We start from the raw sequence: 21,468 nt of genomic DNA, 5'->3' as shown, positions 1-21,468 counted from the left end.
CCCTCCCTTCCTCCCTTTCCCTCTCCCTCTCTCCCCCTCTCTCTCTCTCTCTCAGAAGTCTAACCATGTTGCCTTTATTCCTGGTGTTTCCTTTGTTTCCTGGGCCTCTTGCATGTCTGTGCGGACCCCCCTCTCTGTCCAGGGTTGAGCTCTTCCACTCTTTTGCTCTCAGAGTGAACCAGAACATCGTGTTCTGAAGCTGCCCGGCACATATGCTTCATGACGCTGCCAAGTTTGCAGCTGACCAATTGGCCTACTTTAGAGGGCTTGCATTTATAAAATTTACAACCCTTTATTTCCACCACTCCATCACCCCTCCCCCGTAAAAGAGTGTGCCAAATGTTCAGATAAATCTAGGGTCCTTTGGTTTTGTTGCAACAAAATGGGCAGTTCTTTCTTTTCCCTTCTTTGGCTCTCAGCCTTGCCATTCCCTCCTGAATAGATGGAAAGTAGCAGTTGACGTGTTGAAGACATTTGATAGTGGCCGCCTCTGTAGTAATAACAATTTTTTAAAGAAATGTATTAACAAAATGATATGCTCTTCAGTTTCTGGAACTCTGCACTTCCAAAGTAATTCCCTTCCAAAAACCAATCCAGGCACATTTGTCTTCTTCCAAATTAGGAAGACAGAGTTGGGTTCTTGCTTTTTCAGTGCAATCAGGTCAGGCAGGTCTTTTGTGTTTAGGTATTTTGAACAGTCCTTATTGGCATTTGAATCTTCTCAGCTTTTTTAATAGATACAAGACCAAGTATGAGAGGGTGAGGATTGAATGGAGTAAAGAAAAGCTGTGAGAATTGGTTTCTCATCTTTTTTCTGCCCACTTCTTCAGCAAAAGGTGCTCTGTTAGGATAGATCCAGATTTCTACAAGGCCTGAAGCTTATCGAATATGGAGTTTTCTTTAGGAGCAAATGTGAAATTAGGTTCAAGAGTATATATCTATTTCAAATGAAAAAAAGAAACCTTAACAAATTAGAAATTTTAAAAAGAATACAGAAAAGTAGCATCATCATTAGCATTAATTAACAATTATTATTATTACAACTTAACTGCTCAACCCACCAATATAATACATCCTTTCCCTACTTTTTTTGGCTTTATACTCTTTGACCCTTCTTTGCATGGTAAAAATTTTATAATACCATTTTGTGTAGAGAGAATAGATAACTTTTTCTTTCTTCTAGCATAGTAGGTAGAAATATGTTTTTTGTTATTTATGGTTTAGAAAAATTTCTTTCAGCTTCAGAACTTGTTGGTCATGCCACAGCTGAAACAATTTCTTGTTCTAGAGGTGCCTCCTATCCCAGGAAAAGCCCTGAAAGGCTCCAGACCTTTGATGTCACTAGAAAGAGATCCAGCTGGCAGTTTGGCCATTGCCTCAGTGGCCAGGTCAGCAGCCTCTTAGTGGGCTTGGGCAGGGGGAGGGAGTCATCAGGACACAAGATGTTCATGGTAGAGTCTTAGGCTGGAGGGCCCTGAGCAGAGAGTGAAGTGGCATCTCATTCAACTTTCTCCTTGGTGCCAAAGTTAGGTTCTGGATATTCAGGGAGATCCACCCCCACATGGTACAGGGTATCAGTGGGGGCCAGCAAAAATAGAGGGGATACTGGCAACCCAATGACATCACCTGCAGATCCAGGATGTAGAGGGTGACCAAATGAACCTCGAATCCCTGAGGAGGACACACAGAATCTTAGAAGGGGCCTGTGAAAGTAAGTGGCTATGAAGCTTAAAGTTCATTAGCTTTCCTGAGAATCTATTGTACCTCTGCACTCGGTGCTTGGCATAGAGAACTAAAAGTGGAATTGAATCCCCCAGCCAAAGTGACCCCTACTTCATATATTTAAAATTGTAGGCTTCCCAGTCAGGTTCATGGCTGTATCCTTATCATTTAGAGCAGTACATAACACATGGTTGAAGCTCAATAAATATTCCTAAATGAATGAGAAGTCTCTTCCTCTGAATATTTTTTTGTTTGTAGAGGGAGACAAAATAGGTTAACAATGCCTTTTGTTTTCCTGGGTTAAAACAAGCCGGCCAACTGGAAGCCGCTGGATATTGCTCACTTTTAATGTCTTCATCCACCCTTGAGAAACTCATTCTTACATCACCCAGGATCCTCTCTGCCCTCCCCAAAAAAGTGAGTGTGTGTGTGTGTGTGGGGGGGGGTTAAAGCATAGTTTAAGCATCATGTCATTTTCTTTTCATTTTGAGTGCATGCTCTATTGCTGCCCAGATAGACAAATTCCAAGTCTTTTAGGTTGGAATTCTTCCAGTTGTGCTATAATGCCTGAACTTTTCCAGAGTAAAAAAAAGATGTTTACCCTTTTTTTAAACATGTAGACTAAGATATTGGGAGATCATTTTAAAGATATGCACATGTCTTCTTCCTGCTTCTTTAGAATTCTGAGATGCTCCTATGAACTACAGGGAGAAAACCAGCCATCAGTGTGTCCCATGTGAGAATTGTTGTGGCCTTTTCATTTCTGGAGCCTGCAAGTCACAATGTGACCATCTCGTTATGTAGATTATGAGTAGGGATGGGAAGAATACATGAAACTCAGAGATTACATAGAATCTTCTGGCTAGGAGTGACATAATGTATTCCACCTTTTTATTAGTGAGTAAACTGATGCTCAGATTAAATGAATTGCCCAAAGTTATAATCACGAGTGGCTCTAATCAAAATTCCTTAAGGACAGCATAATAAAGCTATTCCTCAAAATAAGTTTTGGAACTTTTCTCACCTCTTATTTTAATTTCCCCATCAGCTCTTATCTCTAATACCATGATAATCATGATTAACTGCATATGCATCAGTAGTGTTTGAAAACCAAATAATTGATAATAAGGCACACTGGGAGACCAAGAGAATCAGAGCTGTTATGTTGCAAGAACTTGATATTGACATGGTGCTGAGCATCTAGTGGGCATTTGAAGAACACTGACAGAAATAAATTGAGTATATTGAATCCTTGTCTCTAATTGCCTACATAATACTGAAAAATGTAGCACTTACTATTAATGTATTAATTTATTCAACAAACACTTATTAGGCCACTGTACCAAGTCAGGCGCTTTGCACACAAGGGCCTATATTGATAATTAAGACATGAGCCCTGCCTTCCAGGAGAGCACATTTGGTGGAGAAGACAGATGCAAAATGTATTAGTTTCTGTCATTGTGCAACAAACCATAAGTTTAGCAACTTAAAACAACACCCATTTACTAGCTCACAGTTCTATAAGTGAGAGGACTGGGTACAGCAAAAATGAGTTTTCTGCTGAGGGTCTCACAGGGCTAAAATCAAGGTGTCAGGTTGGCTGCACTCTTATCGAGCTTGGATCCTACTCCAAGCTCATGTGCATGTGAAAGAATCCAGTTCCTTGCAGCTGTAGGACTGAAGTTCCTTGTTGGCCATCAGCCAGGGGCTTTTCTCAGATCCTAGAGACTGCCTGCATTCCTTGCCATGTTACTCCTTCCATCCTCCAACAGGCAATAGATTTATCTCCCTTGTATCAAATCCCTCTCACACCTCAAATCTCTTTTTAAAAAGCTTCATCTCTATTCAAAGGTGCCCTGATCAAGTTGGTCAGTCCTGCCCAGGGTAATCTTATTACCTTAAAGTCCACTGATTTGGCACCTTAATCTCATCTGTAAAATCCCTTTTGCCCTATATACTGTTTGCTATATAGTCATGGGAGTAATATGTCCTCACATTTATAAGTCCTACTCACATGCAATGAGAGGGAATTACACAAGGGATCGTTGGAGGTCATCTTAGAATTCTGCCTATCGCACATAACAAGTCACAACTGCCAGAGTAAATGATATATTGAAGATAGTTACCGAGAGTTATGAGAACCCAGAGAAGAGGACAAATAACTCTACCTAGTGAAATGGATGGAGTTAGGGTAAGAGAAGAGGTCAAGTGTTAGCTGATTGGGAAGCATGAGTGAGAGTACAACAGACAGAGAGAAAGGGCGAGCTCTTATCCAAGTGTCCGTTTTATTCTTCCTTCAGTTCGTGGAGCATGACACCTCTGGAAACTCTCTCCCCTAACCACCAACATACACAGCTTCATCATTGATTCATAGGTGATGTGTAAGAAATATTTTGATTGAATATCAAGCTAACTTATGAGCATCACATAATCTCCAACCTCTCACCTACTTTATTCTTACCCATCAGAGGTTTTAAACATATAAAATGTAAAGTCATTTATTAGACAATTTGGGAAATTCAAATACTGATCTGATAGTAAATGATATTAAGGAATTTATTAATGTTTAAGTGTGATAATGGTATTGTAGATTTTTAAAGTCTGTATATCTTACAAATACATACAGACATATTTATAAATAAAAAAGATACAATGTCTTGGAACATAAAAATAAGATGAATGTTAGCTAGACTTATTGTGGTGATCATATTGCAGTTTATACAAATATCAAATCATTATGTTGCATACTTTAAACTAATGTTATATATGAATGATATCTCAATTTAAAAAAGAAGGAAAAAGAAAGAAATTGTGATACATACGCGCACACATGCACACACACACACACACACACAAAAAAAAAAATTTAAATACTATTTAGCCGTAAAAGGAAGGCTAAACTACCATTTGATGTGAATGGAAGTCGAGGGCATTGTGATAAGTAAAAAAAGTCAGACAGAGAAAGACAAATACTATATTATCACACTTTTATGTGTACTCTAACAAAAACTGAACTCAGAGAGAGAACAGGTTTTTTGTTTGCCAGAGGGAGGTGGGTGGGGAGTGAAGGCATTAAGTAAAGGTGGTCAAAACGTTGAAACTTTCAGTTATAAGATAAATAAGTTCCGGGGGCATAATGTACGGCATGGTGACTATATAGTTAACAGTATTGTATTGTGTATTTGAAAGTTGCTAGGAGAGTAAATCTTGAAAGTTCTCATCACCAGGGAAAAGATTGTAACTATGTGAGGTGATTGATGTTAATTAAACATATCGTGATAATGATTTTGCAATATTATACATATATCAAATCATTATGCTGTACACATTAAACTTATGCATTGTTATACGTCAATTATATCTCAATAAAACTGAAAAAAAAATTGTGAAAGGGCCAGCCCAGATTCAACACGGGCCTACATAAGGTCACAGATACTAGGAGATGTGGTTCATTGTGGGCCATCTTTGGAGACTAGCTACTGCAACTGGACAACCAGGGTCCTTTTAGTAATTTATGTTTTTATTCTCTTGAATTAAACAGTCAGATTCTGTTGCTTAAAACTAAAGTCTCTTTAATTAATATGCCCCTGAAAGTCCCTAATATAAAAGGGTAAAATAAGCAAAATAAAGGGGTAGACTAAGCAAAGAGAAAAAAATGGGAAAAAGTTAATAAAAGTCAGTTACCAAAAGTCAATTGTATATTTCCCTGTGTGTGTGTGTGTGTGTGCGTGTGTGTGTGCATGCTTATCTCTAAAAGATCTCAAAACTTTTTACAAAATCAAATTTTACTATTTTTATTTTCCTTGTTACTAGAACTTTTAAGATTTACTCTCTTGGCAACTTTTAAATATGCAATACAGTATTATTAGCTCTAGTCACCATGATGTATATACATCCACAGAAATTATTTATTTTATAACTGGAACTTTATGCCTTTTAATCCCCTTCACGCATTTTGCCCATTCCCCATCCCCTACTTCTGGCAAACAAAGCTATTCTCTGTATAAGTTTTTGTTTGTTTGTTTTTTTATATTTCACATATAAGTGGGATAATATTATATTAATCTTTCTCCATCTGACTTTATTTGCCTTTGCATAATGCCCTCAAGTTTCATCTATATTGTCACAAATAGTTGGGCTTCTTTCTTTCTTTTGGCTAAATAATATCCCATTGTATCTATATGCCATATTTTCTTTACCATTGGTGGACATTTAGATTGTTTCCATGCCTTTGTTATTGTAAATGATGTTTCAATGAACATGGGGGGAGCAGATATCTTTTCAAGTTAGTGTTTTCATTTTCTTTGGATAAAGTATAATTGCTGGATCATAAGGTGGCTCTATTTTTAATTTTTTGAGGAGCCGCCATACTGCTCTCCACAGTGGCTGTACCACTTTACATTCCCACTAACAGTGCACAGGGGTTTCCTTACCTCCACGTCCTCATCAGCACTGGTTACTTCTTGTCTTGTTGATAATAGTCATTCTAACAGATAAGAGGTGATATCTCATTGTGGTTTTGATTTTCCTTTCCCTGGTGATTAGTGATACTGAGCATCTTTTCATGTACCTGCTGGCTATCTGTATGTCTTCTTTGGGGGGAAAAAATGTCTATTCAGATCCTCTGCCAATTCTTTAATTGGATTGTTTATTTTTTTGCTATTGAGTTGTATGAGTTCTTTATATACAGAGAGTGGCAAAACAATGTATACACATTTTAAGAAAGGAAAACACTGTATTAAAATCACTCTGATGGTAACCACTTTGAGCATCTCTTGTAATTACAGAAGTCAAACGTGACTTGTATTCATCTTTTGTTACCAGTATATATTGAATATTACAATTTTAATACACTTTTTTCCTTTCTTAAAATGTATATACATTTTTTGGCACCCTCTGTATTTTGGATGTTGACCCCTTATAAGATATATGATTTGTAAATATTTTCTCCCATTCCATTTTCATTTTCTTGATTGTTTCCTTTGCTGTACAGAAGCATTTTAGTTTGATGTAGTCAAATTTGTTTATTTTTTATTTTTTTGCTTTTGCTGCTTCTGTTTTTTGTGTCAAATAAAAAAAATCACCAAGACCCATGTCAATGAGCTTACCACTTAGGTTTTCTTCTAGGAGTTTTAAGTTTTTAATCCATTTTGACTGGGGTTTTTTTGTGTATGTTGTAAAAGAGTGACACAGTTTCATTCTTTTACATGTGGTTATCCAGTTTTCCCAACACCATTCATTAAAGAGACTGTCCATTCCCCATTATATATTTTTGGCTCCTTTGTCATAAATTAATTGACCATATATATGTGAGTTTATTTTGGAGCTCTCTCTTCTATTCCATTCATCTATGTGTCTGTTTGTATGTTAATACCATGCTATTTTGATTATTATAGTTTTTAACATAATTTGAAATAAGGAATCGTGATGCCTCCAGCTTTGTTCTCCTTTCTCAAGATTGTTTTGGGTATTCAGGGTCTTTTATGGTTCCATACAAATCTTAGGATTGTTTGTTCTATTTTTGTGAAAAATACTACTGGAACATTGATAGGGATTACAATGAATCTGTAAATTGCTTTGGGTAGAATAGCCATTTTAATAATATTGTTGCAATCTATGACCACAAATATCTTTCCATTTATTTGTGTCTTCTTCAATTTCTTTCAATAATGTCTTATAGTTTCAATATATACGTCTTTCACCTTTTTGGTTAAATTTATTCCTAGATATTTTATTACCTTTGATGTAATTATAAACAGAATTGTTTTCTTTTTTATTAATATACATTTTTTATTAGTTTCAGGTGTACAACACAGTGCAATAGTTATACTTTTTACCCCTCAAAGTGACAACCTCTCCCCCAATACACCGCCCTCCCAATATCATACGTATCTATTACAAAACCCTTGACTCCACACTATACTCCACATCCCATGACTATATATATATATATATATATATATATATATATTTATTTATTTATTTATTTATTTATTTATATACATTCAATTATAGTTGACATACAATATTATACAACATCAGTGTCAGGTATACAGTAGAGTGATCAAGTCTCTACCCCATCCATGAAGCGGTCTCCCTAACAGGACATGACCATCTGACACCCTACAAAATATTTACAACATTATTAATTATATTCCCCGAACTGTCTTTCATATCCCTGTGGCAATATTGTAGTTACCAATTTATACTGTCTAATCCCTTCCCCTTCTCCCTCATCCTCACCCCATCCCAACTGGCAACTATCAGTTTTTCTTCTATATCTCTGAGACTATTTCTGTTTACTTTGCTCGTTCATTCAGTTTTTTAGATTCCAGATATAAGTGAGATCATATGGCATTTGTCTTTCTCTGACTGACTTATTTCACTTAACATAATGTTCTCTAGGTGCATCCATATCGTTGCAAATGATACAATTTCATTCTTCTTGATAGCTGAGTAATATTCCATTGTATAAATGTACCACAGTTTCTTAACCCAGTCGTCTACCAATGGGCATTTCGGTTGTTTCCAAGTCTTGGCTATTGTAAATAGTGCTGCAATAAACATAGGGGTGCATATATTTTTTTGAATTAGTGCCTTGGGTTTCTCTGGATAGATACCCAAGAGTGGAATTGCTCAGGATTGTTTTCTTAATTTCTCTTTCTGATAGTTCATTTTTAATGTCTAGAAATGCAACTGATTTTTATAAATTGATTTTGTATCTTGCAACTTTATTGAATTTGTTTATTCTAACAGGTTTTTGTAGCATTTTTAGGGTTTTCTATACATAATTTCATGTCATCTGCATGTAGTGACAGTTTTACTTCTTTCTTTTCTTTTTGGATGCCTTTTGTTTCTTTTTATTGCCTAATTGTTCTGGTTAGGACTTTTAAGTGGAGAGATTGGGCATCCTTGTCCTGTTTCTGATCTTCGAGGAAAAGCTTTCAGCCTTTCACTATTGACTTTGGTGTTAGCTGTTGTCTTGTTACGTATGGCCTTTATTATGTTGAGGTATGTTCCTTCTATCCCCAGTTTGTTGAAGGTCTTAATCATACATAGATATTGAATTTTGTCAAATAATTTTTCTGCATCTATTGAGATGATCATGTCTATTAACCTTCACTTTGTCTATGTGATGTATCACATTGATTGATTTGCAGATGTTGAACCATCCTAGCACCCCTGGAATAAATCCCACTTGATCATGGTATATGAACCTTTTAACGTATTGTTGATTTTTGTTTGCTAATATTTTGTTGAGGATTTTTGCATTTATGTTTATTAGGGATATTGGTCTGTAATTTCTTTTCTTGTAGTATACTTATCTGGTTTTTGTGTGAGGGTAATGCTGTACTTGTAAAATGAGTTTGGGAGTGTTCCATCCTCATTTTTTTTTTTAAGAGTTTGAGAAGCATTGGTGTTAGTTTTTTAAATGTTTGGTAGAATTCACTGGTGAATCCATCTGGTCCTGCACTTTTGTTTGTTGGGAGGTTTTTGATTACTGACTCAACTTCTTTACTAGTAATCAGTCTTTCAAATTTTCTATTTCTTAATGATTCATTCTTGGCAGGTTGCATATTTCTAAGAATTTATACATTTCTTCTAGGTTGTCCAATTTTTTTGGTGTATAATTGTTTATAGTAGTCTCTTATGATCATATGTATTTCTGTTGTAATGTCTCCTTTTTTATTTCTCATTTTATTTGTGTTTTCTTTCTATGTCTCTCTCTCTCTCTCTCTCTCTCTCTCTCTCTCTCTCTCTCTCTCTGTTTCTCTCTCTTTTTTTTTTTTTTTGGCTAATCTAGCTAAAGGTTTATCTATTTTGNTGTCTCCTTTTTTATTTCTCATTTTATTTGTGTTCCCTTTCTCTCTCTCTCTCTCTCTCTCTCTCTCTCTCTCTCTCTCTCTGTTTCTCTCTCCTTTTTTTTATTTTTGGCTAATCTAGCTAAAGGTTTATCTATTTTGTTTACTTATCCAAAAAAAAAACTCAATTTTGTTGATTTTTTCTATTAGTCTTTATTTCATTTATTTCTTATCTTTGTTATTTTCTCTCTTCTATTGACTTAGGGCTTAGTTTGTTCTTTTTTTTTTTCTAGTTTCTGCAGGTGTAAACTTGGATTGTTTATTTGAGATCTTTCTTGTTTCTTAATGTGGATGTTTGACATTAGGAAGTTTCCTCTTAGAACTGCTTTTGCTGCATCCTATAAATTTTGGTATTCTTTATTTACATTTTCATTTGTCTCAAGATATTTTTTTGATTTCTCCTTTGACCCATTGGTTGTTTAGTTTTATGTTATTTAATCTCCACATATTTGTGAATTTTTCAGTTTTCCTTTTGTTATTGTATTTCTAGTTTTACACCATTGTACTCAGAAAAGATGCTTGATAAGATTTCAGTCTACTTAAATTTATTAACACATTTTGTGACCTAGCATATGATTTGTCCTGGAGAATTTTTCATGAATGCATGAGAATACTGTATATTCTGTTGTTTTGGGATGGAACATTCTATGTCTGTTAAGCTCATCTGATCTAACATGTTATTTGAGGCTAATATTTCCTTATTGATTTTCCTTTTTTAAAAAAAATTAAATTTATTAGGGTGACATTATTTAAAAAATTATATAGATTTCAAGTATACAATTCTATAATACATCATCTGTATATTGCATTTTGTGTTCACCACCCAAAGTCAAATCTTCCATCACCATGCACTGGGGGTATCAAAAAATGTATACACATGACTTGTATTCATCTTTTGTTATCAGTATATATTGAGTATTACAATTTTAATACAGTTTTTTTCCTTTCTTAAAATGTGTATACATTTTTTTGGCACTCTCTGTATTTAACCCCCTTTACCCTTTTCTACCTCCCTTCCCTCTTTCCCCCTGGTAACCACCAAATGTTGTCTGTGTCCATGAGTTTTTGTTTGTGTGTTTGTTATCTTTTATCTGGATGATTTATTTATTCACAAAAGTGCGATATTAAAGTCCCCTACTATTGGGCCAGATGGAGTCATGTCTTGTTATGGAGACCACTTCATAGATGGTGTAGAGGCCTGACCACTGCACTGTACAGCTGAAGCTGCCATTGAATAATATTATATGTAAACTATAATTTAATACATATATAGTCATGGGAGGTGGAGTATAGTGTGGGAATTGAGTCAATGGAATTGTAATAAATATGTATGATATCGGGGGTTGGGGGGCAGTGGATGGAGGGAGGGGAGTTGTCACTTTGTGAGGGGTGAAAAGGATAATATTGCATTGTTTTGTACATCTAAAACTAATAATAATAAAAAATAAAATAAAATAAATAAATATAAATAAATAAAATAAAATCTCATCTTTGTACAGCAACAGTACAAAGTGCTTTAATTTTTTATGTGTGCTAGAAGTAAAGACTTTTCTTTTAGAAAATAAATAAATAAAATAAAGTCCCCTACTATTATTGTATTGCTATCTATGTCTCTCTTTCAAACTTAATATTTGCTATATATGTTTTGGTGCTCTTATGTTGGATGCATAAATATTTACAAATATTATATTCTCTTGTTGGATTGACTCCTTTATCATTATATAATGATCTTCTTTATCACTTTTTACAGTGTCTTAGTGTATTTTTTTTTCTTATATAAGCGTAGCTACCCCAGCTTTCTTTTGTGTGATATATTTTTTCATCCCTTCTCTTTCAGTCTGTGTGTTGTTACATCTAAACTGGGTCTCTTGTAGGCAGCATATAGATGGGCCTTTTTTGTTTTTAAATCAATTCAGCCACTCTTTGTCTTTTGATTGAAGAATTTAGTCCATTTACATTTAAAGTAATTATTGATAAGTATGAAATCATTGCCATTTTGGTAATTGTTTTCTAGCTGTTTTTATAATGCCTTTGTTCCTTCTTCTCTTGATCTCTTCCTTTGTGATTTGATGACTTTCTGTAGATTCTTTTTCCTGTGTTTTGTTTTGTTTTAATTAACAAAATGCAGCACAAATAATATTGCAACAGCTTGGGTTCTAAGCTTTAAGGAAGCATTTTCATTTGGAGAGTTCTGAGACAAGATGTACTCAGTACTATCACTCAGCTACTGGAGTAAGCCTCAGCTGAAGCTTACATTCTGTTGGACCAGATGGATTTAACATATATATATATATATATATATATATATATATATATATATATATATAGAGAGAGAGAGAGAGAGAGAGAGAGAGAGAGAGAGAGGGACAGTAAATTTGCTTTACTACTTAAATCTTTATAAGTTGTGTTTTTCTGTTAGTTGCATCTGAAATCATCTGTGTATCAGGACCATTCCCAATGAAGAGATAGTTGTTATGGGCTAGGAAAATACCTCAAGAGACATCTACAAAAGGGGACGTAATCCCCTTTCACCTAGGTCAACAGCTGTCTTGGAAGCACAGAATTTTGGGGCAATATAAATGGATATAAGGTCACATAACCCCTAGTGGCATTACACCTCTGGATTCTGCATGTCACCTATTAGGAAAGAAAAATGACAGAAAAAAATAACTGGAACTGAAACTTAATGAGCATTTATTCTGTGTCAAGCACTGGCATTGGTTATTTACATATCTTACTAAATCTCCACTAAAACCTTTTGAGTGGCTACTCTTACCACTGGAGATGTAGAAGCTGAGGCTCAGAGAATAACTAACTTGCCCAATGTCATTAGCAAATGTCAAGCAAGTGTTTCATCTGACTTCAATGCTCCTTCCTTTTCCTCTCCTTTGACAGATCTCAAAAGCACCTCTCATATCAATTCTATATCATCACCATTGAGCCTAATTAATAAGGAAAGGAAGGTAAAAAACCAACTCTGGACACATAAATATCTTGGGGGGCGGGGGGCGCAAGATTTACCCTCAGCCTCATTCTATTAGTTGCATAGGCTGTCAAGTCTCATGCCCATATGTGTTCAATGAATAATCACTGAATGTTGGAGCAGTGGAAGAACCCTGTGTCATGTACTCTGATCTCTTCCTTTGACATTGATGAAAATGAGGCCAGAGACTTGAAATGACCTGCCTTAAAATCACACAACAAGAGGCAGTACTTGAACTAGAACCAGACTGAACTTTTGGCTTTCCTTTCTGGTCCATAGCATACGTGTTGTTTGAAAGTTTCAATTTTGGAACCACACTATCTGGGTTCAGTGCTTGGCTCTGACACTTTTGGAGGGAGTTGGCAATTTATTTTGTGTTTCTCAGCCTCAATTTCCTCACCTGTTAAACAGGTCAAAATATCAGCACCTATCGCTTGAATATAAATCACATAATACATCAGGAACATAGTGAGTGCTATGTGTTTCCTACCATTGACCAGGTCTGACTCACTGCCTCAGTGGCACTGACTCTTTTCACATCCTAGCCCCATCTTGAACACCTCTCAGAAGTCTTGTTATCCTCTGGTTACCTCCAATGTGAACTCATTACAACCTGTCAGTCAACTGCTCTAGAAAAGAACTTTTGATTACTGTGCTATGAGGCAAGGGAGACAAGAGGACAAGAACACTAACTTTAGTTTAATCTGTCTAACCTTTAGTTTTCTAGTTTTGCTTTTCCTGACTATTGGTGGAAGTGGAAAGAGGAAGGTCCAGTGTTCTTCTCTTTCCACCCTCTCACTATTGAAATCTGCAACCAAGAAAGGATCTGATAAGCTTACTTAGTGGTAACTTTCTAATAAGGCTTAACAAGTGACCTGTTTTTAAGGGCATTTTGTAGCTTTGCAAAAGGTTAAAACCTAAACCGTAGAATCTCCAATGTTAGGGTTTTGGTATCAGTCAAGAGTGGGGCAGGTTTACATTTTGGCTTTGTTTTGCTGGTAGTGGAGAAGGAAATGGAGGTAACTCACATCTTTCCTATAAATCCAGGTTTCAACCTTCATGCTGTGTGTGAGCTAACCAGGTAGGCAGATGGGGCAGAAATGCTGGATTTCCTCCCCCCCTCCCCCCAGGATACCCTAAGGTTGCACAGCTGGGGTAGAAAATCAGAATTGCCTCAGGGAACCAAAAAGTAGGGGTGGAGGGCAGATCCACAAAGAAGCAAAACATTTGCTGAGGACCAAAAAAAACATGCATTATATTTAGAAGCCAGGATAGGACAGAGTGACCCATGAGTGACCTCAGGAGTGAGTCTTAACCCAGAGTTCACACCCTTTTTTTAAATTTGAACTGGTTCTGTGCTGTGGGACAGGGACAGATTCAAGGCACCAAGACATGAACCCTCCTTACTTCCTCCTTACTCTTGCTGCTGTCAGGGTTGATACACTTTCCAAAGGGGTGGGAGACAAGGGCAGGCATTGGTCAATATGACCAAGAGTTGCTTGGACTCTGAAAACACTTGAATTCCTTCCAGGTCAAATTACCAGCCCACAGAATTGCCTTTGCATTTCCTACTCACAGAGTTCTCTGGAGATGTGAGAAGTGGTTCCATAGAAACTGGAAGTCCAGGTGGAACCATTTCTCTACCAGAAGAGTAGGCCAAGTTCAGGAGCCTAGAGAAAGGCAGGGGAAGGGGTGGGATAGGGACAGCAGAAGTGCATGCCTTCCTGATTAGGGGTCCCAGGTATAATTACAAGGCTTTATGCAGTAAGTACTATCTACTGACTTAATGTATACATGATTTCACACATGTATGCCACTGGTTTTTCAAATGTATGTGGAAGCTGTAGTGTGGTTATGTGATTAATATCATCCCTAATTTATAATTCTTTATTCTGTCAATGAATGGATAGTAAAACTCAACTGTGAAATTATTTTGACTTTCAAAAGATATTCTCTTTGAAAAGGTTGCAAACATTGGGCTACATCAGTGCCTTTTTGTTACCACTGCCACATGCTTCAATCATGGGTTTATGAATATGATCCCTTTGCCTACCAATTTCATCATCAGAGAGTATCTATTTGGTGTCCTCTTCTGAAAACTGGATAAAATAATCAAACAAATGTTTCTGTTAAAAATTTTCTTTAAAATATCCCTCAATGTATTCCCATTGAGTTTTTCCCTGGGGCAAATTTACCGAATCCATCTTGCCTACCAGCTCCTTATATAGATTTGGAGACAGCTTCTTCTGGGAAAAAATTGAACTCTGTTTTCTAAATCTTCCCACTCATAAAAAAATTTAGGCAAATGTGACCTACAGGCAATATATACCTAAGTAACCTGGGACCTTGATAACATGTTAAAAAGTGTGCTACTGAGATTGCTAGTCAAATAACAGTTCAAGGTCAAAGTCACACTGCTAACTTTGTTCAGTTTCCTTTCCACTGAAGTAAGTTGACTATCAGACAATTTTTAGTTATATTTTTAACATAATTTTAATTGTTTCAAGTATTTTACATTTATAAAAATATACTGTAAAACATTTAAATAAAATAGAAGTGTATGAAGAAAATTTGCCCTCATTAGTCCATAGACAGAGGTGATTAAAATTTGAAATGTTTAGAAAGAGAACGGTTGTGCTTACATCTGAAATTATTTTATGGTTATTTTTTTTTCTTTTATAAATAGTATAGCTGTCCAAACAAATGCTTGTGTATATAACATTGAAGCAATGGTACTGACTCTATCTCAAACTTCTATCCTTCATCATCTTTGTTTTCTTCTTCCTCCTCATCATCATCAAAGAATCACCTGCCCTTCGTGTTTTGTTGGGAAATCTATGTTCACAGCAGATGTCTGCTCCTATCTGTAGCTAGCAGACTTTGTTTCCTTGAGTGCAGACACTACATTTGTAAACCTGAACAACTCCACATCTCCAACTCCTCAGTAAAAGATGAGGGGTGTTTAGGATTTTGATAGTGAAAACTATGCTACCTTTTTATATTATTCAAAATAAAAACAATACCAGTCCCTAAAATAAATTTCAGGACACGCAACAAATTTCTGCCTATCCTATGATGATTACTTTCTTGCTTTGGGGAAATATTAAATTATTTCAATACATATATGTAATTCTGCCTCCTCTGGTTATCAGATAATCCTTCCTAAAAGGGCCAGATGCACTTTATGCTCTCTCTGAGCTCTGAAAGTCTATGATTTGATAGTTATAATTTGGAGAGTGGAAGTGGAGGTGAAGAGATTAATAAACATAAGTGGTATCAAATCAGGCTAAACAAGAAAAAATCACCTTGAAGGATGGGGAGATATGAATAAGACTATTTTAAAACTCGGGGAGCACCCCACTTAGGTGTAGCTGTGCATAATGCCATCCGGAGAGCGCAGTATGGAAAGTTGAGGGAAGGGGTAACTTCCTAGTGCAGAAACCTGATAAACACTACCTCAGCCAGGGGATCAAGGTCAACATCAACAGTCATAAATCATGTTGATAGTATGTACCCTTGATATGATGTTGATGAAAATGGCACTTTACATCTGAGATTCTCTACTCAAAAACCTATTACCCTAGCCTAATCATGAGCAAAACATCAGACAAATGCCAAAAGAGGGGCATCCTCTTATCTCTTACAAAATCACTAGTACACCTCAAACTATCAAGGTCATCAAAACAAAAGTCTGAAAAACTCTCATAGCCAAAAAAAAAAGCCTAAGGAGACATGACAACTAATGTAATGTGGTATCCTGCATGGGATCCTGGAATGGGAAATGGACATTAGGTAAAAGCCTAATAAGTCTGAAAAAAAAAATGTGGACTTTAGTTAATAATGTATTGATATTTGTTCATTAAATATAACAAATGTGCATTATTAGAGATTATAATAGGATAAACTGGGTGTAGGGTCTATGGGGATTCTCTGTACCATTCTCCATTTCTTCTATAAATCATAAGCTGTTCTAACCAATGAAGTGCATTTTTTAATTAAAACTTAATGAGCAATTATTTAAAATAAGAACAATGGACTGATGGCATTAACATTTTTGTATGGGCTCACCAAGCCCAGATTGGCAGGTTTTCTTCAAGTATTGAGAAGGAATCCTTCTGCTGTTCTTCATCTGAATTTTCCTGGAATTCTCTGTGATGAACTGCGTAGATATTGTTCTGTATATAAATTACTGACTTACTCGGCATCCGAAGGCCAGCTTACCTATTTTAGGCCACAGCCACCTGGCACCTTAAATTTAAAATTTATAAGGCATAAGCTATGTGTTTCCCTGAAAAAGAAGAAAAGTTATTTCATAGTCATACCAAGATTGGATTTCTGGCTGTACCCTTTATAAGCTGTGTAAGAATATTAAAGAAATCACTTAACCTTTCCGAAACTCAATTTTCTCCTTTGTTATAAAAAGAAAAACAACTACAAAACCTTTCAGGGTCGTGGTAAACGAGAACATGAACCTCATCCAGTACCTGGCACAGAAAAGTACCTAGTAAATGATGATTAGTATCCTTTGGTTGTACTGAAATATAACTTAGAGCTTTCCTTCCAATTCCCCCTCCCATTCTAATAGGTCACACTCCATCAGACATCTAGAAGGCGCTTTGCCAACAACTCGGCTGGTTTGTTATCTAAGTGAGTCCGTCTTGGTCATTAAGCAAAGTCAGGGTCTTTTGTTATTATTTTCATCACCACTGGCCCAGCAGAGAAAGACCAAGCCCCAGGGTATATCTCTGCCTGCCAAAGTCCTGTATTCCTGAAACAAAAACTGCAATAAAAATGGAGCTCAGTGTCCACACACTGAGCCCGGGCAAGAGAGCCGGTGGGGAGGGGTTGCTCCTCCGTGTTCCTCAGCACCTGTCACTGAGCATGGCCCAGGCTGGGGCAATCCTGCTTCCCACCCCCTCACCCCCCACCCTGGCCTAGCTCCTGGGCAGCTCCAGCCCCTCAGCTCCCAGCAACGCAGTGCAGCCCACTCTGGGACTAGAAAGCGCCCATTGAGGGCTTGCAGCTGCCAGTGCCGCTTGCCCAAATACTAAATAAAGCCTCAACTTCAGTTCCAGTGAAGAAGTCACTACTGTGTTCTTCCTGAGCCCCAGTCACGGCTATCAAACATTCAAAGCAAACTGGTGATGGTTAAACACTGCATGTGTTTACACCCCGAATCTTGAATCACAATGGAGCGGCTTGAGCTGCCAAGGCCCAGCCAGGCCTGGCTTTATCCTGGACACTGGAGTCTGTTTTCTGACCCACCGGACAAGAGTAAATAGCATATCACTTTGCTTTTGGTAGATGTTTGCTCTCAGGACTTCAATTGGATTCGTATGGTGATGGGGTGGAAGGGCACATACTTGCAGAATTAAGATGCTGTCCCACGTTAGTGGGCATTCAGAAGCTTTGAGGCTTTGTAAGCCATCCCCAAAGAGAAAAGCCCAGCTATGTAAAATAAAATGTATCCAAACAAATTAAAGGATAACTGGGATCCTTTATAAAACTGCTTTGAACAAGAAGTGGAGACAGAAAGCTAGAAGAAAGAATGATGGCCGTGTGGTTAACAGGTTCAGTTCAGTGATGGAACCCCTGGGACCTTCTTACACTGTTTTCTAATCTTCAGAATTTAAAATTTTTATTCATTAAAAAAATACTACCATAAAAAAGCCACTTTGCTCTCCCCTTTTCCCAGGCTATAATACAAAACGTAGATTTTCTTTTACATATCCCAATCTGGTCTGTGTCTTTAGCTTTTTCAGTTTGTTTGTTTTTTCTTTAAATAACATGTCAGGATTTTGTTTTTTCTAGTGATTAAAAAAAACTGTATTATCATCATGGTAAATTGAGAAATACAGAAAAATATAATAAAGAAACTATAAGTCCCATGTCTCTGAATTAGCACTTGTTAATATTTTTATATATTTCTTTCAGTCTTTATACACAGAAAAAGAAAGAAAAAATAAATTTTTACGATACCTCACTGGAATCCAATTCTATTTAGCGTTATAGCATGCCTTTTTTTTTCCCACCTCTCATGACCATTCCCCGTGCCATTAGAAATTCTTAAAACAATGACTTGTAATGACTTTGAATATTTTCACCCTATGTTTCTCAATGCCAGGAAAAGTTCAGAACAGAGTTTCACTTATGCCATGCCATACTTAAAAAAAACAACACAGAATAAGATTTTTATAGCTCGAGATTACAAGGAAATTTATTTTGTACTAGATGAATACCACTTTCTTCAGAATAATTTAAGAATTACAGCTGGATTCAGCATAGCACTTGGCAAGTACAAAATAATAATACGATGAAGTTTTCTCACCTTCAGACATGCTCCAAAAGGGAAATAAGACAAAGGCATGAAAACAGAGCATAAGGGTGGGGTTTGGATGTGGGGAGCAAAGCCAGAAATGGGCAACAATGACTCAGCTAGCACTATACCCATCCTGACTTCTGCAGACCACGCAGTAGCTGATGTGATCTGTCCCTTAAGTAAGAACTTTGGAAACAAAACTCAAAAGGATCCAGTGAAAACTGCAAAGATTCAAAGGAAAAGACAAATGATATATGAGAAGTACAGAGGAAACAAAGTGATGGCAGACAGGTGCAAGGACAGGCCCTCCAGCATTGGCTGAGCACCTGCTACACACAGAGCTGTACACTGGAGTAGGAAGCCACAGTCCTTGGCCCCACGAAGCTCACGGTCTAATAGAAGAGACAGGATATAAACAAGTCATTTCAGCGCCACACTGGAATTGCATGTACAGAGAAATGAATAAAGTCCAGTGGGAGCCCAGCAGAATAGACACGAGGATTCACAGAAGATCAGAAGGTCTCGGAGATGAAACAACCTTGGAGCCAAGTTTAGAAGAACAAGACCTCACAAAGGAAAGGAAAAGGAGAAATAATGGGGGGAATTTTCAAAGTTGGGTTAGCAAAGAAAAACATCTGAATTTCAAAATGTCTTTTTCTCCTGGGTTTGGAACCCAATGTTATTTGATAGACTTGCCCTTTTTTTCTGTAGTAGAACTATTCCTGAAAAGTTTTGCACAGGATAAACTTAGATATTTTTAAGCATATCTCAAAGGAATGCCATTTAAAGAAACCCTACTGTGAATTTGTTTATCTAGATAACCCCTTATTTGTCTGTTTGGTTTTTTCACGTAGGACCTTACAAGCCACCTGTAGTTAATGCAGTCATGAAAATAGAAGTCTCCCCATTTGTTCCATCATTAGTTTGAAACCCAAAAGGACCTTGAGTGAGTTTTATGTTTATTTGTTGATTCCTCCCTCCTCCCACACACATTCACTTACTCTACTCATACAGTGAATATGAACATTCAGACGACAAAGGCAGGCAATAGCACAGGCAGATGTGGCCAGGGTGAATGCAAATTTTAAACATTAACCACTTTCCAAAAAAAAATAAGTTTAGTTGCAGCCTCCCCCAACTGACACTGACTATTAAGGTAGGTCAGGACAATAATTACAGCTTTGCAAATAGAGAGAAACCAAAATGAAGAGGCAAGGTTTGCTGTTACCTGCTCTCCCAGATAGGCCTTTAAATTGCCACCTGTTAAAATGGAGATATTTTCTGCGGTGACTTGAGGCTGCACCCTCAGACAAACTCTGAGTCCATCGAATCATGAAGCTGACATTCTTAGGAGACGGACCATGCTCCACTCTCCAACTGAATTAGAGCACTTCAATCTTGATGGTGTTGAAAATATCTATGAATTTGTGATGGGAGGATCATGTGCCATGCCATCTAGTTGAAGCAGTGGGAGGCAGGAGCTTATTCTTATCTTCCTGTATTTTTCCTCTGATCACCAGGCCAGAATGTGTTTCACTGTGGTTAGAGTAAATAAAGACTCAGGATGACTTTTTTTTTTCTTTTCAAACAAAAACAAAAAATTCAGTTGTCCTGAAGAACATTGATAATGTGAAATAACACAATTGCAGTTGCTATTTAAAAAGTCATCTTGGTTTCATTTTTCTTAAATTGAATTTTTGCTTTTCAGAATATAGTGTTCCATGGATGTTTCTAGTTTGAGGAAACGTAAACTACTTTTCAAGGCTATACTTAAAAAAGAAAGAAAGAAAAAAAAAAAGACATTTGAGAACATTGCATAATTCTGTTTATGAGGCCTTAAGGTCACTTATGCCTTTGTTATCTTTCTCTCCTTGAACCTGGCCTGTATACCCATTGGAAAAATTTATTGTAATATAAATGTTTTTATGGTAACTTTGATTCTGGATTATCTTAAGAATAATTTTGGTGAAGGTATTGTTCTGGTTACTATTGCTGCATAACTTATTACCCCAAACCAGTAGCTTTAAAACCCTCATTTTATTTTGTGTAGATTTGTAGGTTGGGAATTCAGGAAGAGTTCTGCCTGGGCAGGTCTCACTTGTATCTTTCATGCCCTTACAGTAAGAGGTTGGCTCGGGCTCCCCTCATCAAAGGCTCCACTGTGCTCTCAGTGGAAGCACCGCCTGGGAGCTAAGCAGGGATGGATGGGGCAGTTAACAGGGCACCTATACCAGCATGGCCATCTTAGGACAGTCAGACTTCCTGCATGGTGAATGGCTCCCCCCACAGTGAGTATCCTAAGAGAACCAGGCAGAAGCCCTTTTGCAGCCTAACCTCAGGCGTCACGCAGTATCACTATCATGAGACTCAGTTGGTTACAAGTGAGTCACTAAAATTGGCCTCCTCTTGTGGGAAGGAACATCAAAGACTCATTTTAAAATGGCCATACGTGTGTTTTTGTGTTTTGCTTTGGAAAGAACAACTTAAGAGTGTGTTATCTTAAACTAGCAACTGGGATTCTCCTCAAGACCCCACAAGTTGGTGAGTTCACTTTGTACTTGAGAACCTAGCACGGGATCTAT

The sequence above is a fragment of the Hipposideros armiger genome, unplaced genomic scaffold (genome assembly GCF_001890085.2).
Source record: "Hipposideros armiger isolate ML-2016 unplaced genomic scaffold, ASM189008v1 scaffold_489, whole genome shotgun sequence".
In the NCBI taxonomy this organism is placed as follows: Eukaryota; Metazoa; Chordata; class Mammalia; order Chiroptera; family Hipposideridae; genus Hipposideros; species Hipposideros armiger.
Note: the sequence above shows the minus strand (reverse complement) of the source record.